Here is an 18,755-nt window from a genome sequence, read left to right as displayed (position 1 = left end):
TGTCCTTACTGGGGTGAGATGTTCATCATCGGTCTTGTTAAATTTTTAATGCAGGTTATATACTCTAATGCAGTGATTCCCAACCCTGTCCTGGAGGAACACCAGGCCAATCGGGTTTTCAGGCTAGCCCTAATGAATATGCATGAGAGAGATTTGCATATGATGGAAGTGATAGGCATGCAAATTTGCTTCATGCATATTCATTAGGGCTAGCCTGAAAACCCAATTGGCCTGGTGTTCCTCCAGGACAGGGTTGGGAACCACTGCTCTAATGCACCTAAATGGTGCTATAAATGATTATAGGAGGAGCACTTATCTTATAGCCTGACGGCTACCCAGCCGTTTTACTGGCATGTTTCCTCAGGGGCCATTGCTCTTCTCCTCAGTGTTACTTTTTAACACTGTTAAATGAGCTCTCCCTTCACCACTGGTGTTCCAATTGGCGCTGGTAATGTAGGCCAGAGTTTGGAAGGCCTACATTCCTGGCGCCTTTGTTTGACAAGAATCGCGTTTACAGAGGCTCCTAGTGGTACCTAAGATCATTTCTAGCATAAACCATGTCTACTTTGACCTTTGGTGCCATTAGGTGCCTCTGTAGATGCAATTATGGCATCCTTTTTTTTTTTTTTTTTGTAGGCGCCTACTTTTTTAAAATGACAATTTACCAACCAAACAGAGTTTTGAGCTTAGAGAATAGAATGTTGTTAGATGCATGAATGAGAGACGAAATTAGGTATGTTACCACCAAAGACATGTTTTTCAGTTGTGGATTTGGTGCTTTGGAATGATCTGTCTGGAGCAATACGGTTTTGTAACAATGTACCGCTTTTCTGAAAATTACTTCTGGCACATTTTTTTGTTTTAGCTTTTAGCTGATTCTGTTGTGTCTATTTGTATGTAGAACGATTACTAGTTTTGTTGAAGAAAGAAAATAAGGCTGATTGATGGATTTTTTTTCCCCATTTTATTACATGTAGGTTTTGTAATGTGATGTAAAATGTATGACCAGTATTGTGTATGTTTATTTGTAGGCCGCTTAGGATATAAGCGGATAATACGTTTTTAAAATAAATAAATCGGTTTTAAATGATGCAGTCAGTTACTGCACCAATTAAAACAATCAAGTTAGGTGGCGGTATGGCGCTTACCGCGGCTTAATTTATGGCGCCATCTAGTGGCGTGGCCATTAAAAATGTTACCACTTAAATCTTTGCCACCACCTATTTTAAATGTGCTAAGGACCCACTTGCTAACTCCATGCTAATCAGCGTGCAGCAGTACCCCATATGCTGAGTAGCGCTGGCACATACATTCTCCACTCCCAAATATGTCCCCTTCCATAAAAACACAAAATATTTAGTTAGCATGCGGTTCGCTTGCACAAATTGACAAATTTACCTCAGGATGCCTCAGCGCATCCCACGGTAGATGTCTTTAGCTTGCAATAAGCAAAAAACAAAAGGAATTGACCCCAAAATATCCACAAAGAAGAAAATCCAGAGAAAACAAAAAAAAACTCTGTGGAGTGACGATGTTCCTAAATGGACTTTATTTGAAAGTGTCAAAGTTCCAAAGGTACACTGAAATCATCCACATAAAATAATTTCATTCACATAAAAATAAATCATCCACATAAAAGCCTTAAAGGACCTAGTCCACTAGGGATACAGGACCCAACATGATCCGCGTTTCGACAAAAAGTCTTCTTCAGGGGTCCAATTGTGTGGTGAGCCGGAAGTGAGACACTGCTTGCATTTGCAATAGAAAGGGGCTTTTTGTGGATGATTCATTTTTATATGGATGAAATTATTTTATGTGGATGATTTCAGTGTACCTTTGGAACTTTGACACTTTCAAATAAAGTCCATTTAGGAACATCGTCACTCCACAGAGTTTTTTTTGGTTTTCTTTAGCTTGCAATAAGCACGTTTTAGTTTAGGACCCCATAACTTTTATGCTCATAAATTAAGAAGGATTTTCACCATCAAAGCTAACTCTAGCCTGTCCCGATCTGTCTTGCCATATACAGGACAAATGCAACAATGCTGGTATGTTCTATAAAATTACCAGGTTAATAACCTTTCCTTTAATTACTCTTGCCTGCAAAGGGTATATTAGATCTATATTAGTCCTTGCACACGCTTGGCAGATTCTTTCTGCATAAACTCTTTGGCTATGTTGAAAAGCTGGTTTCCACATATAATGTTACTAGAAAAGTTGATAGGAGAGTAGATTATTGTACTTCTGATTTGTGCTCTATCCTGTCCCTTCACCACCTGGAATTCAATCCATGTATCTGATATTACATACATCCTGAATGTGTGCTTGACACTGGTATTGGGTACCCTTATTGAAGCTTCAACTTTGTGCCCTATGTTCTGTGTTAACTTTCAGGGCCCTAGCACCCCATGCTTGTGAGATTTTCATAATTAAACTAATCAATGCTGATCATTGCAGCACCTCCTCCCTTAGAACAGCCCTCTATAAATATACAACTGAATGTCATACTTTTAAATACTTCTATTACTTGTCTTTTTGAAAGATTATCACCCAAGCATATTATGTAAAAAAAAAAAAAGGCACATATGAACACAATGAGATGGGAGGCAGTTTGGGGTAGAGATACCAAAAACAGGCACTTACACCCTGTGTATGCATAGGTTTAGCCAACTTAGATGGAGTTGTTCCAGGAGGCAGGGTTTGGGTGGGGAAAACCACACATATAAAAAAATCCTGTACTCTATTTCATGGCATTTTGCTGTTGAAAAATATGGGCCCCTTTACAGTTGATCAGAGATTTTCCACAGGAAGGTCAATTATGTTATAGGGGGCATGGACATATAAAATCACAATGAAGGTATCGAGTTCCTCAAAAGAAATTGTCCGGTTTTCATCTTGGAACTGTCTCCTTGCTTCTCTTTTTATATAGAAGAGGATAGATTCCTCGATTAGCAACTACCATAAAGTAGACAAAGGGGCTCATTTTCAAAAGCGAAAAACGTCCAAAAAACAGTATACACTGGCACTTGGACGTTTTAATTGTCAAAACATCCAAGTGCCAATTTACCAAACTAATTTCTTTTAGACGTTTTGCAAGGCATTCACCCTCGAGGATGTGTAAATGTTAAGGGGGCGTGTAAAAAGCGTGTTTTGGGCAGACTTGGCGCTTGGATATCTTTCAGGAATAATCAAACCTTTTTCAAGATGTCCAGGGTGTCATTTAGATGTTCGGAGTTAGACCTTTTTAAAAATCTAATAAGGGCTAAAATGGTACCCAGACTGACCAGATGACCACTGGAGAGATGAAAGTATGCCCTTCCCCCCACACTCCTCCAGTGATCACTGACCCTCTCCCACTCCCCCAAAGATGATATCTGTCTCTAGAAAAGTAATACCTGGTATGAGAAAGCCTAGTAGAGCAGCACACAGGTGTCTTAAGTAGCCTGATTAGGTGGGCTAGTTCAGTGTTTCTCAACTCGGTCTTGGAGTATCCACTTAACAATCAGGTTTTCAGGATATCCACAATGAATATGCATAAAAGAAATTTGCAAATCAAATTTATGCATATTCATTGTGGATATCCTGAAAACCTGACTGGCAAGGGGGTATTACCTCCAGGACTGAGTTGAGAAACACTGGGCTACTGAACCATGGAGAGGAGGACCCAGGCCCATAAGCCACTCTAACCACTAAATTCATGGTGGAAAGTGTGAGCTCACCAAAACCTACTATACTGCCATATAGGTGACACTCCAACCATTAGGGCTATTGGGGTGGTAGACAAGTGGGTATAGTAAGTTTTGGAGGGATCACCGTACACTGAAAGGGAGTTCTAGTGAAATACGTACCTGGCACCCTTTATGTGACGTTCACAGCAGTGCCCCTAAGGTGCCTCAGTGCCCTGTTGGGATGTCTGTGTGACTGGTCCATTAAGATGATAGTCCTTCCCACGTCCAAATGGGCTTGATTTGTATGTTTTGACTATTTTGGGGCAAGACATTCAAATAAGTCATTAAAAAAAATGGACATCTTGTGGTTTCAAAAATGGATGTTTCCCTGCCCCGACTTTTGAATGTCTTGCGAGAAACGTTCAAAGTCGGACTTAGACGCAGTATTAAAAATGCACCACCACATAAGTTAAGTTGAAGACAGGTATATTTGTTTCAGAAGCCTGGAATGGTTCCAATGAGAATGGAATTGCTTGCTACAAAGCAGAAAAAAACATGATGGTTGATAAAGTTTTTTTCCTACTACAACAAGGTGTCCATTTATCAAGTACATAGTGAGTAAATCTGATAAATTTGGAATCAAATTCTGGATTGCCGCAGATGCCGATACCAAGTGCCTTTTGAACAGCTTATAATTAAAGACAATCGCCAACCTGCTGACCCATCTCTTTCAGAATGATTGTCATCCTTGAGCTGCTGGATCCTTTTTTGAACAAAGGGAGAAATATTAGAGCATTACTGACAATTTTTTTTTTTTTTTTTTACTTCAGTGAAACTAGCTGAGAAATTGAAGACTGAGGGCTAGATTCTGTAACTGGTGCCTAAAAAAGATAGGTGCCTATTACAAGTCAATCACACTTAGGTGCTCATTACAGAATTGTGCTTACTGGCGCCTAACTTAAAGCTTAGGTGCATCTAATACAGACCAAGGTTTTAAAGACCTACATTATATGCGCCTAAGTCCTTTAATCATGCCAAGCTGTGCCTGAGTCTTTCTCCACCCATAAACACACCTTCTTTGGTGTTAGGCCCCGATAGGCCACATGCAATAGGTCCCTATCTTTTGTAGAATCATGTCTAAGAAGATAGGCACCTATCTCCCAATTAAATTCTATTTTTTTTCCAATTATGAGCTTGTTGAAGCTCCTTTTTTTGAAACCAATTTACTGATTTAAGTTATGTGCATAACTTTAGGCGCCTTTTATAGAATTGCCTCTTGAAAGTCTAAGCCAGTATATCAGAAACTGTGTGTCGTGAGATGCTGGGGACAAGGAGAAGCGCTGGTGCAGGCTGTCTACAGAATGTGCCTACAGGTCATTAAAAAAAAAAAATTGGACATCTTGTGCACAACCTTTAGGCAATTAGCCGGCGCCGGCTTCTCTCCCTGCTGGCACCCCCAACTGGCAACTCAGGGCCTATCTGGAGGGCCTTCATGCATGCGCAGATGTTGATGTGCACTTCCAGATGTCTTGAGCTGCGGCCATTATGTTTAGTGTGCTGTGGCTTGACCAAGTTTGCAGAACACTGGTCTAAACATTGTGGGAATAGTGAAGTGTTCACAAAGAGAGGTTTCACTGTTGGCGATAAACTCTCAAGTGAATCTATGATGCCATGGTGGTTGCACTTTCACTGTTTACCATGTTTATCAAGGAAAGGTCAATTTTTTTTTTTTACTGAGCACCCTCTATCCATATTGCCACATTGGAAATGACGGAAAGAAGATACCTGAGACAGCAGCCTAATACAAGACCAAATTGTTGGTCAACGCTGAATCAAAAGGCTCAAAATTATTCCACAGAATGAGGAAATTGCACATGGCCACCCCAGGTTTCCAAAACATTCTTGAAATGGCTACAATCAATGCAATAATATTGTACAGTATTGGGCAAAAAGATATGTTGATGTGAGTTTATCCTTCAGTTAGTTTTAGAACTTCGACAATATCTCATAACTGTGAAAAAGCATAGGCCAGGAAAAATGTATTAGTAGTTCTAGTGTTAAAGATAATAATAGATAAATAACCTTTATGCATAAACCTCCATATAAAGATTCCATATCTGTATCAAACAAGGTAAAAATAACCAAACAAAACCCAGAAAATTCTCCAATATTTCGCAACGGGCCATGATAGAAAGAAGAAAGTAATACCTATATTGGATATAGGATTCAAGATATTAACTTGATTCCATTGGACATCCAAATATGATCACTAACTTGCTCATATTTTATATAAATAATTTTTTTTTTTTACAACACACATACCAGAAAAATACTAGAGATATAATCAAACTAGAGATATAATCTACCACAGATTTGATAATTATTTCAGTGAAACAAACTGGATTTTATACTAGAATCTGTGTGAGATACTGTAGTTAAGGTGGTGAGTTGATAGCACAATGAATTAGAAGTCTGAGAGAAGAGCCCTTTGCTTCCTGAAGGTAATCCTGGCTTAGGCGAGAGTTTCAAGGGCAGGAGCTGCTCCTGTGAAGGCCTTCTGGTTTTAAATGGCCGGGAAGTGGGTGAAACATTGCTTGTCTCAAAGCCATCCTGTGTGACTCACACCCCTGCTTTGTTCTATCAGATGCCATTAGAGACAGGTGCGTCCAAGCCAACACCTTTCATGTGTATTGAATATCATGAACATCTTGGTTTGATCATTGTGCTGACAGACAACTAATTCTGCCTTTCAACGCCTTTCATTTAAGTCAGTGGCCTTACTACTCCATCATTTGCTGTTAGTTGAAACTGATATTAGCCACGCCAGGATTTGCCTGTTATGTGCAACAGTGTAAATTCAACAGTATTTATTTAGTACTGTAGAACCTGCCTGTCTGTCACTACTGAAAATGTAATATTGAAACAGCACTCCCCATTGGCAGGACCATAGGTGGATAGGTTCAGTTAGGGAACAGTGCCTGTTAATACAAAGTTTAAAGTACACATATGAAGTTTGAAAGGATGGAAAGCTATAAGAAACAATGTCTTGTCTTGGAATTATAAGGCTAATATCGTTTTTCAAGATAACAGTAAAAATGTAATAGAGAATGACACAGTGACAAAATTCGTCACCGTCCCTATGGATAACTGCAGGAAACAATCCTGTGTCCTTCTTTAGTGTCTATCTCAACCTCAGTCCTTCTACACCAGTATTCTTTAATGCAAGGCTTGAGGGTCAGTGGTTGTGCCCATTCATACTCTGATTCTTATGTGAGCCAAGTATAGGACAATGAAGCCATTGTGACATCACTGATGAGGTTGGCTCTTAGGCATTAGTGGAATGAAGCATTATGACATCACAATATGTTTATGTTTATTAAAAATCTTTCTCTATTGCTATATGGCCAAAAAGGATCAAAGCAGTTTATAATGCAATTTTCCAAATATATAAAAGAACTCCATTTTAAACAGGAAAGAAAAGAACACAGTTTCTAATATATAATAAAATTAAAACTATTAATACCAGTTTAAAACATTTACTTTAAAATTATAGAAACTGTCATTCTTTAGTGTCTATCTCAACCTCAGTCCTTCTACACCATCATTCTTCAATGCAAGGCTTGAGGGTCAGTGGTTGTGCCCATTCATACTCTGATTCTTCCCGCTCTCCTTAAAAAAGGACATGGACATGGTTTCCCGTGGTTATCGGATAGGCGTTCAATTAAATTTTAAATAAAACTTGGAAACTTGGAACGGTGATGAATTTTTTATCGTGTCATTCCCTAAAATGTAACTCCAACATTGTTGAGCTTGCATAGTGCATTGGTAGTTATTATAAGTTGTTTGTTCATTGGACATTTGATTGATTATAATAAAAAGAAAATAAATAAAAGTACATGCACCAAAGCATGCATATCAATACAGATAGTAATCGAAAAAAACTAACACCTAGTTTATTTACATGCATTAATTGCACTGTCAACGTGCATTAACCACTTGCATTACAGATATGACAAACACTGTTTGAAATGTCTGCATGCAAATGCCAGAAGCCTAAGAAACAAGATGGGAGAGTTAGAATATACGTATTGCACTAAATGAAAAGATAAATAGGCATCTCTGAAACCTGGTGGAAGGAAGATAACAAATAGGACACTGTCATACCAGGGTACAAGTTCTATTGTAGTGATAGGGTGGATCGAATTGGTGGAGGCATAGCGTTATATCTTAAGGGGGCCTTGAATCAAATGGATTGAAAATTCTACAGGAGCATAAATATACCCTATGGGTAGAAATTCCATGTGTAAGGGAGAAAACGATAGACCAGGATGAACGAACAGATGCTGAAATGGTATCAGAAATTAGGGAGGCTAATAAACTGGGTAACACAGTAATAATGGGTGATTTCAACTACCTCGATATTGACTGGCTAAATGTATCATCAAGGCATGCTAGGGAGATTAAATTCCTTGATGAAATAAAGGACTGCTTTAGAGAGCAGCTGGTTCAGGAACCAACAAGAGGTGAAGCAATTCCAGATTTAGTCTTAGTGGAGTGCAAGAATTGGGGAGGGAGGAAATGGTGCTGGAGTCGCTTGATAACAGTGATTATAACATTCAGTCTCATGGGCCAAGCGCTAAGCCTGGGCCTCCTGGACTACTGTAACAGCCTATACCTGTCATGCCCTGCCTATACCTTAAAACAATTACAAATGGTGCAAAACACAGCTCTTAGATTGATATATTCATTGAAAAAATATGACCACATTACCACTGCTTACCAAGAATCACACTGGCTCCCAATACAAGCACGCATACAATATAAATTCTTTTGCACCCTATTCAAAGCCCTAAATGGATCTGGTCTCAGCTACCTAAACAAACACCTTATCAGAAATAACACTTCAAGACCAAGGAGAACACAGGCTCTCTTCACCTATTTCCCCAGCAAAAGGCATACAAAGCAAAAAACTATATGACGAACTACTAGCCACCAGAGCAGCGAAAATAGACTGCCACCTCTCCAAGTTACTGACCAAGACGACCAACTACAAAACATTCAGGAAAGAACTGAAAACTATACTTTTCAAAAAAATTTGTCAAATGAGCTAATCAGAAGCCTTATAAACCCTTCCCCCAAACCCGTCGCTCATGCTAGTCTTCAATTTGTGTAAGCTCACTCTATCTATCAACTCTGTAAGCTCCCTGGGAATGCCCAGACCAACTCTTTTTGTAAACCACCTTGAACTGAAAGGTATTGGTGGGATAGAAAACACTAATGTAATGTAATATCATGCTTTGCTACTGTTACCCCAAAATCAGTATTAAAATCTTAAGCTTAATGTGAAGTGACTTGCCCTGTGACTAAAAAAAAACCAACGAAAAAAACCTTCTGCCCTAGATATATCTCTGTCAATTAGGTAATTCACATCATGTTTCCAAATGCTCACTTACTAGTGAGGAAACTCCTTAAAGTACAATTTAAGCAACTATTTGGGGAAGTTAAAAAAAAAAAAAAGATTATTACTCAGAATACCATCTTCCTAAGAAGATTCAGCTTTTCTCCTCAAGCTTGTGACATCTTTGATGGTAATATTTTGTACTTTTTGAGTTTCAGTTAATTCATTTTCAACTTTCAGAACCCGAGTATCCAAAGATTCATTTTCAAACTTAGTAGTATTCAATTTTTGTTCACAGCCCTTAATTCTATTATCTAAAAACTGGATTTCGGGACATAAAAGCTTATCGAGATGTTCAATCAAAACCCATAAATGATCTTGTAGGCTATATAGAGCTCCTTTTACAAAGGTGCGTTAGGGCCTTAATGTGTGGAATAGCGCGTGCTAGCCGCTACCGCCTCTTTTTGAGCAGGCGGTAGATTTTCGGCTAGTGCACGCTATAGCGCGCGCTAATCCGGTGCGTGCGCTAAGACGCTTAGGCCCTGAAAGGTTAGTTTGGTGGGGTGGAGGTTTGGGGGCTGTTAGCGCGGGGGGAGGGGGAGGGTGCGTCTTTGGGCAGGAGGGATTGGGCACCCTCCTGCCAGTGATCGATAGTGTTGGGGGGGGCATCTTCTGGCAGGAGGGTTTGGGCACCCTCCTGCCAGATCGGTAGTGTCGGGGTGGGAGAGAGATCGGTAATGTCGGGGGAGGGGGCGGTTGGTAGTGTCGGGGGGGAGCATCTTTCGGCATGAGGTTTTGGGCACCCTCCTGCCTGCAATCGCACAGGGGGCCGCAACCTGCTATACTTATAGCGGCAGAGAGATCCCTTGCCGCGATAAGTGTAGCGGGCCGTGTCTAATCTAACCCGATTCTCTAACCAGCGTCTGTAACATGGACGCTGGTTACAGAATTGGGGTTTAGTGTAGGCCCGATTCTGAATAGGACACCTCTCCCAGGCATCCTATACAGAATCAGGGCCTTAGTGCACCTTTGTAAAAGGAGCCCATAGTGTTTAATATTTCCTTTTCATCTTTAGTATATTTGATCTTATTTTATATTACTGTTCATGCATTTATTTGAATGCATGTGATGTGATAAATTTCATAAATTTTAAAAAAACATAAATTATCTAAGGTTACCTCAGATGATTTAGTTACCAAGAAATTTGGTAAGTGCAGAGCTGGCATTTGTAGAGGTAATGTCCCTTTTACCTCACCCTCAGGAACATTTCTCACCCCTTCCAAAGATGAAACTTGAGCAGGGACAGTCTCAGACAGAGTCCCCTCCACCTTTGGGGGCTCTGATTTCAGTGCTGGCTGATCTTGAGCCCATGTGGGTCAACTTCTGCAATAATTCCTGGCAATGACACTGATGACACCCTCAATGGTGAACTGCTGTCCCGTGGCTGTGGGACTCGGTGTAACATCAGCTCAGGGAGTCCCAATGAGTCTCCACATAGCTCAGGTAACTCCAGCGGGCCTCTCACCAGTCTTTCTGCAGTTTCAGTCCTTCTTGCAAAATCATCCATTGGACCAACAACAAAGGGTGTCGACCGCTGTGAGGCTCTAGTTCTAATCCACCTCTTTGGTATACGTTAAGGAAAAAATGGCAGGAATAGGGAGGATGTTCACGAGACATCGGGTATGAATCGCCTTCTTGGATCTAACTTGATTAACCATGCTGTAGGTCCTTTACCTAACCAAAGACTTGTTTGAATCATATGTGTTTTATTAGAACTCTGGATATAAGCCATCTCTTATATATTTTGAGAGCATTGGATCATGTGGAGCTGTTGGTCCGATAGATTTCAAATAATCTTATATTTCTTGTATTGAAGGTAAGGGAATGTGGGGAGGTTACTGGTTAATAGGGTCAGTTCCTTGTTTAGTTATAAATCAGATTGTACTAGTAATGAAGAATTTTTGAATGAATATAGAATAGTGAGTAATTTAGAGTGAAAAAAAGTTTGCTAATAATGCATCAGCATTAATAGCAGCAGAATTTGTACCTGTTGATGATAGTTAGAAATTTTAATAGGCTGTACATTTTACCTTATTATTAGTAAGGAATAATAGTTCTTTTTAGTATCCTGAAGATTTGCTTTATATTGATATGCTTGATTTTTAAACATGTTTCAACAATATAGATCCCACATTTTCTGCCATTTACATTCCCAATGGTAGAATTGTCTTTTTGAGTAGGATAAGTTCATCATTATATCATGCTTGAGGTTGGTTGTTTTTTTTTTTTTTTTTTGAGCGGGGAGGGGTTAACATTTATTGAGTTAGGCGCCAGAATATCATAGGCTGTTTGAATTGATCTAAGTATTTGCTTGCTCTCCTAGAAAAAGCTTGTTAAGAGGTTAGAGAAAGGTCTAAGGTCCATTCAAATTTCTCTGGCACAATAGTAGTAGTAAAATGGTTAAAAATTCTGGTATGCAAACAAGTTAACACAAATATTGATGGACATTCCTGTTTCTACCCAACACAAAATGGATTCAGGACTCAACACAGCACAGAATGAATTGAACCAGTCTAGAACATGGAATGCTGCTACTATTTGGATTTTTTGCCAGGTACTTGGATCTTTGCTCATCGGGCAAGTCCCTCTTATCTGTACCCTTCTCTTCCACTGTCAACGCCAGACTCAGTCCCTTCTTTCTTGCGGCACCATATGCCTGGGACAGGCTGCCAGAATCAATGCGTCATGCTCCATCCCTGGCAGTGTTCAAATCCAAGCTAAAGGCCCACTTTTTGGAAACTGCTTTTGTCAGGTTTGTTAGTGGCCCCCACAATATATGGTTGGTGGGGTCACTTGAGAGGCGCCCTTACACACGCCAAGTCCCAGGTTCAGTTCCCTCACAGATGATTCACCAGGAAGTAGAATCAAAGAGGCACAGCCAGAGGTGATTGCATAAAGAATATATTATAGAAATAGGCTTACAGAAAAATAGTATTCATAGGCATTACAACAATTAAGCATTACAATTTATGAGAGAGCAACGCAGTTTCCCTACCTTACAGAATTCAGAGGAAAAGAGAGACATAGAAGCCTGAAGTTCTAAGGAGAGGCAGAGAGAGAGAAAAAGGGGGATGGGGTGATGGTCCAAGCTTCGTATTCCATAGATAAAGAGAAGGATAGACAGAGAAAGAGAGAGAGCTAGAGCTCCAGAGTGCCAAGAGCCAAGAGATAGATTGATAGATTTTTGTGTGTTGCAGAGAGGAGGCTTTTATAGCTTGGAATCCTATTCTGAATATAGAAAACTATTGAGCTTCAATAGAAGTTAAATCTCCCCCTTCTTAGTAAACTTGTGCTAGACAGCCGAAGAATGGGCTATGGTCATATATGTATTTCCAGTCTGTCTCTGACAATAGTTTCTGATTAACTTTGCACCTGGACCCATTGTCCTAAGCACCCTCTTAATCAGACATTAACACCTTTTAGCTAATCATGATTCAATCAGGGCTACTTAAAACATATCAATCAGGGCTACTTAAAACAGTCTCCCTGCCCTCAGGGTCTATCTGCATTCACATGCCAGAGTCAGATTGATATAATTTCCCATAGGCCTTCGCTGACATAAGTTATGCCAACTGAAAATGCTGAATACTAGCGATAGCTATGCTGACAGCTTTCAGCTCATAACTCCCACTCACTGCTGTCAGATACCTATACCCACTGTATCATTTCCTCTACCATCATCTCCCCAACCCTGAAATGTCCTGTCTAAATTAGATTGTAAACTCTTCGGAGCAGGGACTGTCTATTGTATGTTAAAATGTACAGTGCTGCGTACGCCTTGCAGCACTATAGAAATAATAAATAGTAGTAGTAGTAGAACTGAGCCTCCTATTCTGATTTCACTTAGTCTTGTCAGTAGTAGGTCATGATCGAAAGTCGAAGGCTGCTGAGATGTTGAATTGGAGTAGGATTGCTTGTTGTCCTTTGCATAGTATAGTTAAGCTCTGGAATGCGTTACCAGAGGATGTAAGAGCGGTTAATGTAGCTGATTTTGAAGGTTTGGACAAGTTCCTGGAGGAAAAGTCCATAAACTACTGTTGAGATAGACACAGGAGATGTCACTGCTTGCCTGGATCGGTGGCATGGAATGCTGCTACTATTTGGATTTTTTGCCAGGTACTTGGATTGGCCTTTGTGAAGACGGGATACTGAGCTAGATGGACCATTGGTCTGATCCAGTAAGGCTATTCTTATGTTCTTCATGTTAATTGTTAGTGTAAGTAGTAGTAGTTCTTGACCAATAAAGAATATATAGTATGGAAAGACAGATCATTCTTTCAAAGCTGGAAATCATTCTGTGGCATCCCACAAGACTCACTGCTATCCCCAATCCTATTTTGAGCAGTGGCATACGTAGGGTATATGACATCTGGGGTCAATCATTTTTTAAACCCCCCCCCCCAATATAAAAAGGGATCAGAGGAGCACCCCCTAGAAGCTGCACAGAGGGCAAGCCACCCCACCCCCCATTGGTATGCCACTGTCCGAAGAAGGGGATTTTGGTTTCCAAAGGTTAGTAAAAAATGTATTAATATTAGTCCATTAAAAAGATTACCTTATTTCCATTTACTATTTATAAATGTTTATCAATACAGCATGGGCATGACATACCGTGAGCCTGACAAACTTTCAACTCTGAAGTCTCCAAAATAGTTGCGGCAGCGGCAGCTTTGAACGGGCTGCTTTGTGACCTTCCCTGCTGGAGCCTTCTCTCTGCAGCGTCACTGATGCCGCCGCTGCCGCTGCTGTTTTGGAGGCTTTGGAGATAGAGGTATGTCAGGCTCACGGTGGGAGGGTCGGTGAGGTTCCGCTGCACAGAGGGATGAGAGGGAGGGATAGAAAGATGCTGCCAAGAGAAGGCCCGTTCAGAGCGCTGCCACTCTTTTTGGAAGCAGCCGTTGTTTTGGAGGTTTTGGACTTAGAGGTATTTCAGGCCTATGGTGGGAGGGTCGGTGGGATGGGAGGGAGGGATAGAAAGACACTGCAGATGGATAGCTCATTCAGAGTGCTGCCGCTCTTTTTGGAGGCTTCGGAGCTCCTGCACAAGGGGATGGGTGAGAGGCGAGGAAAGATGCTGCACCTAGGTGGGAGGGGGAGAAAGGAAAGCCCTAGTGTGGTTTTTGGAGCACAAATTAATATAAGACCCTGTCTTATTTTGGGGGAAACACGGTATAAGGCGTGAAGACTTCACATTCAGTAACTCAGTCATGCAATCTTGTGGAATTGCTGTACTCCTGGATTCTGTCCTAGATATGTTGAGTGCCACAGTTATATCTATGTGTGTATCTTAAGTTTTTTTTTTCTTCTTTAACTTTATTAAAACATTTATGTGGGAAGGGCGTAGCGAAGGACAGGAGTACGGGAAGAAGGTATTAGGGAGTGTCTGCTGTGTCAGCACTTGATTTATATTTATGTTTTTGAACGTCGTGGAAAATAAATTGCGGCTTTGTGTGAAATAGCGAAATAAAATGCAGAAAGTGGCATGCGAAACAGCTTTAAAAAAAATGAATTAGAGTAGAATCTGTGTACAAATTGCCTGCATGGTTCAATCAACACATATGTATTTGAATATTGTACAGTACAGTGTGCTTGTTAAAATATGTCTAGAAAGTAGTAAAGAAAAGCATTCAGTATCTTGACTGTTTGACAGCTGAGGTGGGCTTCAGTGAACTTATGAATAATGTTCAATTGCCCTCTGGCTGCTTAGAGGATTTTTGCTGTACAGAAAACCTTTGTGAATCGATCCTGCCAGAGAACGTTCAGTTAATTTGGTGCCTTCCTGCTTTGGGTTGAGAGGTTGGTCTGGTAGGGCGTGTTGTTGCATTCTTTTGGCATGATGATATGGTAGATTTTTTCAAGTGTATCTCTTAAACACAGATACTTCTATCTCCTTTTTGTTCATTGTTTATGTATTAAAGTTGCTCATCTAACACCTTTTTATTGGACTAGCTTCATTATGAGCAGAAATTTTATCACATCATTCCCCCCCACCCCCACCCCTTTATCAGGCCGTGCTGCCAAGAAGTGCAAGCTAAATTCCGAGCCACCCATAGGATTAGAATGAGCGGTTCGGCATTTAACTTGTGCTGCTCGGCAATGCAGCTTAATAGAATGGGAGGGGGGGATGTTATATCTTTAATTTTATTAACCTTTGTTCTATAAAAAAAGGGGGAAATGAAGAAATCTGATTAGTTTAGGATTTTAGTTTTAGGTCTTGACGAAAACTTCACACTAAAGCCCTTTTTAGATCTGCTTTTTTTGTGTTCATTTTTTGAACTCTCTGGCTCCCATCTGTGGCTTTGACCAAACATCTGTTAAACAGTCTATTTGCTGGACATTAGATCTGGATTTAAGAACTTAGGAGTTGTCATACTGCAGGGGGAGGGAACTCCGGTCCTCGAGAGCTGTATTCCAGTCGGGTTTTCAGGATTTCCCCAATGAATATGCATGAGATCTATTTGCATGCACTGCTTTCAATGCATATTCATTGGGGAAATCCTGAAAACCCGACTGGAATACGGCTCTCGAGGACAGGAGTTCCCTACCCCTGCCGTACTGGATCAGATCGAAGGTTCATCAAGCCCAGTAACCTGTTTCCAACAGTGGCCAATCCAGGTCACAAGTACCTGGCAAGATCCCAAAAGAGTAAAACAGATTTATCCTAGACATAAGCAGTAGATTTCCCCGCGTCCATCTAACAATGGTTCAGAACAAGTCATGTTTGTAAAGCTTTTGGAGTACGGAGGAGGTGATTTATACCAAAATACAGCCGGTATTGTTTTTTGTAAGCCATGTGTTGGTTTGTGTATTTCTAGCTCCGGAAGGTCAGTAAGCACATGTTGCCTCATCTTATTCAGCTAGGATTACATACAGTGGAAGAGAGCAGAGTGTGACCAGCTCATGGAAGGACAGTGCCTTTGTTGCACTGGCACAAAAAGTAGAAATCTTGTTTTTATCCAGTATGAAAGTTTATGTTTATATTTCTTTATTAGTTTTATAATTTTGACAATCAAAATCAAAACACAAGAAAAAATATCATGAAATTAGAAATTATCATTAAATCCATATAATTCAAGGAAAATTTTGAATACACAATATAGTTAGTCCACAATCAAATGGAGAAGGTGCTGAAATTGCTGAAATCTAATAAATTAAATAACCAGGAAAACCAAAAGGAGGCTCGACTGCCATAGAACATTTCCTTATCTAAACAGACTGAGAATCAGGATAAATTATTACTTACTATCCTGAGAAGCAATAAATTTAGATAACTGCTGCGGTTCATAAAAACCATATCTGTTCTCTTTGTAAATCATTACACATTTACAGGGGTACCTCAGAACAATGGTCGCCCCCAACTGAACCACCTTAGGTCTCAGTATAAGAAACTGTTTCCTTCTCTGTGTCAGACGTGAAACATCTGGGTACATTCTTATAGTATTAGACAAAAAGGGAACATCTTTATATTTGAAGAACATTTTTAACATCAATTCCCTATCTGAATCAATAGCGAACTGTACTAAGAGTGTAGCTGGTACCTGGGTCTCAGTTTCTGACATCTCTAAGAAATTAGTTAAATCCAAACTATCTGCAGATAAGTTCTGCTGATTGGGATTATGAGACCTGGGTCTCACCGGTAGGTAATATATTTTAGAAAGAGGTGGATATGAGGAATCAGGTTCTTTCAGAACTTCACTTAGGTAACGCTTAAACATATCATTTGCCGATATGGAAAATAATTTCGGAAAGTTAATAATCCACAAATTACTTCTCCTAATGGAGTTTTCCACCATTTCTTGCTTGAAATGTAGACTTGCACTATCTTTAACCCAAGTTAGTGCTTGCGCTTCCAATGATTTTATTCTGGTGTCACAGTCATTTGATTTATTTTCCAATACCCAAACTCTATACCCGAAACGACTTTTATCTGATCCTCCTCTCCTCGCGGCTGCTTAGATGAAAGTGCACACTCTCCCTGCTTCCATATGGCTCCGGGAACTTCACCCTGCCGGGCAAGCAAGAAAGCGTCCTGGATACAACTCGGCGTCGGTTGCTCCTCTCCCACTACTCCAACTTCTGCTTTCGCCGCTTCAGGACGGGCCAGAGGACTCCGTTCCTCCGGAGAGAAGCTGACACTTTCAAAGGAAGGGAGATGCGCCTCAGCCAGCGCTTCCCCTCCAGCCGAGGCATTACCCTCCGGATACTGCTGTGTCCCCTGGCTTTGCTGCACGAACTCATCCATCAGGCCGACTGTAGGTAATCGCTCACCCGGTAGCCCTGGGAGCTTAGACTTTCTTTTTACCGTTTCTAGGTAAGAGTAATGCTCTAAGTCTGCTACGATGTCGGCGTGCAGATTCGAGCCATCTTGCCCTAACGTTGCCCTAATCACGGATGCCTGGTGATACCTAACTTAAAAGTTGCGTGCAATTTATTTTTTTATTAGCTTAATTGGTGTGGTAATTGACCACGCCATTAAAAACCGATTAATTAGAGTTGTGCTTGGAATATTGTGCGGCAGCTCGACTTAGACATCGCTAGGTGCCACTCACACAGCACCTAACGATGCCTACCTGAAAAGTAGGCATGGTTAGGGGTGGAGAATAGTGTGCTTGACTTGGAAATGTAGAAACTTGAAGGCAGGTAAAGGCCAAATGGTCCATTCAGTCTGCCCATCCACAGCATCCACTATCTCCTCTCCCCATGAGATCCCATGCTTTCTTGAACTTGGGTATCGCTAGGCGCCTCTGTTAGGCACCGGTAAATTAGGCCAGGAAAACTCTATGGGGAGTGTGTGGTGCAGTAGTTAGAGCTACAGCCTCAGCACCCTGAGGTTGTGGGTTCAAATCCCACACTGCTCCTTGTGACCCTGGGCAAGTCACTTAATCTCCCATTGCCCCAGGTACATTAGATAGAGTGTGAGCCTGCTGGGACAGATAGGGAAAAATGTTTCAGTACCTGAATGCAAACTACTTAGACTATAAGTAGTATATAAATGCTTAAATAAAATAAATATTAATATACCGGTGACTGCCACAAGGACGCCTAGTGATGCCTAATCATGCCTACGCGCTGCTAAGAATTATCCTATCAGCGTCGCCTAGCTGTTGACTAGTGCCTACAAGTTAGGCACAGTTAGGCTCCATTTATAGAATCAGGCCCTTAATGCATATTTTTCGGTTTCTGAGTTTTCAGCGCCAAATGTAGAATTTACCCCCTAACGTATAAAATATAGGTAACTGAAAATTTGCATTTAGGAGTCCCTTAGAAAGATGAACCCTTTCTTAGTTTTTTTGCTCAGGAACATCGCTAATATTTTATAAAAAGGGCTTTCTCTATTTATCAGTTTCACATTATGACAGCTGTCAAATTCTTTTCCTTGCAGAAGTATTTGGTTCTCGAAAAATTAACCTGTGCACTCACTCAGCTATCTTGAGTAAATAGTCCTTTAAACCTCCTCTCAGTGACTGATTAACCACTGGAGATTAAACAAGGCAGCCATTCATTCTTACGTACTTGAATCCAGTATGGTTTGTATGTAGGTTAGAGAACTCTTAACAGACCATTTGATATTCATGATAAAACATTGATTCAGCCTTTCCAGGTAGTGGTAAAGCTCTGCAGTTAATAGA

At 40.6% G+C, this 18,755-nt stretch overlaps 1 protein-coding gene across 4 annotated transcripts in view; it reads left to right on the top strand.

The window, feature by feature from the left end:
• CAST (calpastatin) overlaps nt 1–18,755 on the top strand; it is a 285,855-nt gene that overhangs the window by 12,840 nt on the left and 254,260 nt on the right. The window lies entirely within an intron of this gene.

Source organism: Geotrypetes seraphini, chromosome 1, assembly GCF_902459505.1.
Source record: "Geotrypetes seraphini chromosome 1, aGeoSer1.1, whole genome shotgun sequence".
Lineage (NCBI taxonomy): Eukaryota > Metazoa > Chordata > Amphibia > Gymnophiona > Dermophiidae > Geotrypetes > Geotrypetes seraphini.
This window is presented reverse-complemented; position numbering and strand designations above follow the sequence as displayed.